Source organism: Nicotiana tabacum, chromosome 23, assembly GCF_000715075.1.
Source record: "Nicotiana tabacum cultivar K326 chromosome 23, ASM71507v2, whole genome shotgun sequence".
NCBI classification, from domain to species: Eukaryota; Viridiplantae; Streptophyta; class Magnoliopsida; order Solanales; family Solanaceae; genus Nicotiana; species Nicotiana tabacum.
In genome coordinates, this window is record NC_134102.1 from 115,819,180 (window position 1) to 115,824,603 (window position 5,424).

Sequence of the window (5,424 nt, forward strand, 5' to 3'; positions counted from 1 at the left end):
CAAATAATCTAAAGAAGAATTGGGGCAACCAATAGAATGTCATCTGCCAATAAATATGTGCACTTGTTTCTACTGTTGAAACTACTATTGTTAGATGAATTAATCAGTTGCAAATTGGTTTAAGCTTAACACAGATGGTAGTAGGGATGGAGAAGGGAATATCGGATCAGGGGGCATCATTAGAAATTCTAATGGTATTTTGATTATGGCATTTGCACAACCACTGGGAAGGGTAGTAGAAACTTAGCTGAGGCTAAAGCAGCATTGATTGGAGTTAAATGGTGCATCGACCAGGGATATCGCAATTTGATTTTAGAATGTGACTCTTTGATCTTGGTTAACTTGTTTAAAGGCTTGTACGATCTATCTTGGCAAATGTAGGACACAAATAAGGATATTCTACAACTCTTGCAACCTTGCGAGTTTCAATCCAGCATTAATGCTATCGTGAAGCTAATCAAGTAGCATATGCGTTGTCTAAATGGAGCATCATTCATGGGAATTCTATCTTATATTCCAATCAAGCTATAGGCCCATATCTGATGGATAAGATATAAATGGCTACATTTAGACACAAGGGAAGAAGAAAATTTGTTACTGAATCTATGTAATTTTCTGCATAGTACTTTCTGAAAGCTCCTTTCATACATAGATAGACTTTCTTACGTACATTTGATATGTGATTTTTGTAAATTGGTAAAAAAGCTACTCTATCTTTGTATTTGTTCTATTAACAGTTATAAGTATGGTCTTTTGGATGTAATGAATAAAGGTCAGGTAGGGGCATAAAAAGACTTTACCAAAAGCTCTCCGTACATTATATAGTCGTTACTTTCTAAACGGTAACCTTACGCGAGTCTCCAAAATGCGCCGCCCTATGGCGCCGTCCGACGGAGACCCATTGCGCGTATAGATAAGCAAATTAACCCTCCATCTACGGCGAATCCATCTGTCGAAGGAATTTCTGGAAAAACTGATTATGCGACTACAATCATAACGGCAACACCCAAACAAATAACCAATATCCGCCATGCCAGAGAATCAGTTATTGTGAGACATACAACACATAACGGAAAGCCGGCTATGACTTTCAAAGCTTCAGACTATTATGGAATTATGGCTGACAAATGTAGACTGACCATCATTGGCAAATTTCTTAAGCCAAGGCCCCAAATTGATAAAATTAGGTCTACTTTAAGAGAACTTTTTCCAGTGAAGGGATCAGCTAAAATCGGCGTCTATGACAACTATAATGTGTTTTTGGATTTTACTAATGAAGACGATTTCAATTCTGTTTGGTTCAAGCGGGTTGTTGAAGTGGATGGAATGCAGATGTGGCTTCAAAAATAGACTCCTGATTTCAAGCCGGATGAAGATATCCCCATTGTTCTGGTATGGGTTCTGCTCCCAGGTCTTCCTTTTAATATGCATACATGGAATTATGTAAATCAAATATGTAGTGAAATTGGCACACCGTTAGCTATGGATGCTGCCACTTATGGTCGAGCTAGACCAAGTATGGCTAAAGTTAGAGTTGAAATCGGTCTCCTTAAATCTCAAATAGAAAGTGTTTATGTGGGATCACAAGATGAGGATTCTCCACTGAAAGGCTTTACTCAGAAAATAGAATATGAGAGTGTTCCAAAGTATTATAAACATTGTAGAAAGATTGGCCACAACATGATAAATTGCAGAGATCTAGAAAGGAAAAAGGGCCAGTGAAACAAAAGAGGCTGAGACAAGTCATAAAGAAACAAACTTTATTCAAGCAGGAGAAGAAAGCAGTAAGGAAAATCAGCAAAATAGCAATGAGGTTAGCAAAGTTATTGATAACAACGGAGGGACCAAGGATGTACAACACAAGAAGGAGAACATGAACAAAAGAGCTATGACCACTGGAAAAATTGAGCAGATCATGTTAACAAGAGTCAAAGACAAGAAGAAAAAAAATCAGAAAAAGAAGAAGATGCCAAGAAAGAAAAGTAAGATTAGCTTCAAGCCTTCTCGTAATCTCATTAAGAGAAAAGGAAAAATGGTTACTGCTACTACACAAGTTCAGCAAATTTTGCTTGAAGAAAGCTGCCAAGATGAGAGCAAAGAAAAAAAATGGAAAGGAAACGATGGTTGTTGAACATGTGTTGGAAGCAGAAGCTAGTTCGACAAAAGATATAAATGAAGTACAGCAACACAATCAGCAAAATAAGGATAGTAGGGAGAAAATTGAGAATATAATTCAATCATCTATAAATAAGGAGGAAACCGCGAACAATGAAGAATATTCAAAGGACAATAGAGGCAGAAGCAGACAAAAAAATAGAGAAAGGAAGAATAAAGCAAGAACCTCATCATCCTGCAAAGTGGGAGAACAAAAAAAGATTACTACCACCCCAATATGCCATGATTAGGACAATATTTTGAAATATTAGGGGGTTAAAATCCAAGAAGGCAATTCATAGACTTAAAAATCTTGCCAACATTAACAAAGTGATGTTCATTGCTATCTTTGAACCTTTTGTGAATATGCGTAAGATTGACGGATACAGGAGATTTCTAGGTTTCACCCATTGCTTGGCCAATTCCAATGGGAAGATCTGGTGCTTCTGGAAATACATAGATCATAAAGCTATTTTGATCAATGATGAATAACAAATTACTCTCCATTTCAAGGACAACTTGAACATTGATAACTATGTTATTGTTGTGTATGCTAAATATACTTCAATGGAAAGAAGAGACTTATGGGATAGTATTGAAAGTATGAGCAATCAGATCAATGGTCCATGGTGCATTGGGGGAGACTTCAATTCCACAATGGACCCTAATGAGAAGTTAGGGGGTAGACCACATAGAGCACATAGGTGCTTTGATTTCATTAGTACCATGGAAGCTTGTGCCCTTTCTGATCAAGGATTTGTAGGTTCCAAATTTACTTGGTGCAACAACAGAAGACCTAGTAAAAGGATTTGGAAGAGACTTGACAGGGTTTTTGTGAATGATCAATGGGCCCAAAGGTTTCAAAGCTACATTGGAAAGCACCTGGTCAGAACAGGTTCAGACCACATACCTCTTTTGATGAAGTGTCACTCTGATCAAAAGGAGTTTATTAAGTATTTCAGGTTCCTTAATTTTTGGACAGAACAAACAGATTTCTTGGAGATTGTTCAAGATTCTTGGAACATGAATGTCGTTGGCAATGTAATATGGAGACTTCAATGTAAACTCAAAACTCTGAGCAAAATTCTTAGCCAAAAGGGATAAGAACCATGTTCTAGCTCAGGTATGACACAAAAGTCTTCCCTTAAAGATATATTTTCTAACTTGGAGATTATTTTTGCGCAGGTTACATTTTGATAAAATAATTAACAACTTTGGCAATCAGTTATTCTCTATGTGCTTCTGCTGCTCAAATCCTATGTGCGAGTCAATCCAACATGTCTTCATTGAAGGACAGGCTACCGACCACATATGAAATTTCTTTGGTGCATCACTCGGCATTAGGCATCACCACTTGTCTCCAAATATGGTAGTGAAAAATTTGAGGGATACAAGGCCTAAAAATGCGATTCACAAACTACTCCTTCAAATTATTCCAATTTGTATTTTCTGGGAAATTTGGAGAAGTTGGGCAGCTTGTAAATATGGGGAATAAAAAAAATTTGTTACTACAAGAATGGAGGTGCAAATACAATGGACCATCAATGTAGCTCTTTCTATTGCCTTCCCAAAATTAAAACCACTGGCACTTGGGCTCAACAATGCAGAACCATTGAACAACTCAAACCAGTGGTAGTATGGAGACAGGTATCTTGGCAAAAGCCTGCGGCAGGAAGGTTTAAGGTTAACACATATGGAAGTTTTCTAGGCAACAATTCAAGAGCAGACATCATAGGAGTTATCAAGAATGAACTAGGTGATTTGGTTATGGCATTTTCAATTCCTATCCAATGCAATATCAATAACCAAGCAGAGGCACAAGCAGCCAAATATGGGGTGGACTGGTGTTTTCAAAATGGAATACATGCTTTCGATTTGGAATCACTAATTGTGACGAATATGCTGAAAAATGAAAACACCAACAATCTCAAGCTTAGAAAGAAAATCAAAGACATCACCTCGACAGTCAGTAGGGCAGAGGTACACTTCACCCATTGCTTTAGAGAAGCAAATTAAGTGGCGGATTCTTTAGCTAAGTTAGCCTCGTCTGGTGGAAACATTACCTTCTACTACTCTTTTCAACAACTTTCGAAAGAGGCGAAGGGACATTTTCAACTTGACAAATGGCAACTTCCTAGTATTAGAAGAAGATACGACAAAAGTAATTTCTTTGTAAGTTGAATTTATAGTTAGATATGGAAGAGTAGTATAGGCTCTCTCTTCCAATTGCTTTGAAGACTACATCAGTCAGGTTCTTTTGAAGGTTAAGGTTCATGTCCCCCTCCTTTTTGTAAATTTTGCATTTGAATAGTCATCGTAGGGGTCTAGCCTAACCCCAACATTTTAAAAAAAAAAGTCCCACCAAAGGTGACAGTTTTTCGGGTCCCAAAAAATATAAACAAAGGTCAGGTGAAATGTCCCCCTCTATTATGTGCTCTTTTTGCTGGGATTATATAAAAGGAAGGCACCACCTAAAGGCGTAAAATTTTAGGAAAAAAATGGTAAATATAAACCATAATCGAAAGTCAGGGTGATAAATTTAGATTTGTTTTTCTCGTATAAGTTAAACCTGTGGAGACTAGGGCTGGCAAGTGGGCCGGTCCCGGGCCTAAACGGGCCATGTGGGCCGGTTCAAACGGTCCTGATTCCGGACCGGTCCCAAATTAAACGGGCCAAACGGGCCCGGGCTAAACAGGCTTTTTGTAAGGACCGGCCTGGGACCGGGACCGTTTGGTCCCGGGCTAAACGGTCCCGGCCCGCGGGCTAAGTGGGCCCAATATATATATGTTTTTAAAAAAAAAAATTAAATAGATATTAGAGATAAAAGGATGTTAAAAAAAATATCTAAGGCAATTTTTTGTAAATTTTGTTATAGAATTGTGACCTAAATTTTATTTAACATCCTAAATTTTAATATTCAATATTTAATATCGAATATATATAGTATATAAGATGTATATATAGTATATATATAAGCTATATTCGATAAGCTATATATACATCTTATATACTATATATAAGATGTATATATATATATATATATATATATATGTATATGTATATATATATATATATATATATATATATATATATATATATATATATATATATATTATATAAAATTAGACTTTTCGAAGCCGTCCCAATCATGTCGGTTTCTCTTCGGTATCGGTATGGTTCGGTTAATTTTCGGTAATTATTTTTAAATGTCATGTAAAAGTCACTAGTAGAAGTCAAATGCAATAACATACGTACTTTTATAGAACTTAG

The 5,424-nt window shown here is 36.6% G+C and overlaps 1 long non-coding RNA gene across 1 annotated transcript; it reads left to right on the top strand.

The window, feature by feature from the left end:
- Nucleotides 1-850: 850 nt before the first annotated feature.
- On the top strand, nt 851-4,433 carry LOC107792634 (uncharacterized). The gene is made up of 2 exons (XR_001649582.2): nt 851-3,049; nt 3,137-4,433. It is a non-coding gene; the product is annotated as an uncharacterized LOC107792634 (long non-coding RNA).
- The last annotated feature ends 991 nt before the right edge of the window (nt 4,434-5,424 follow it).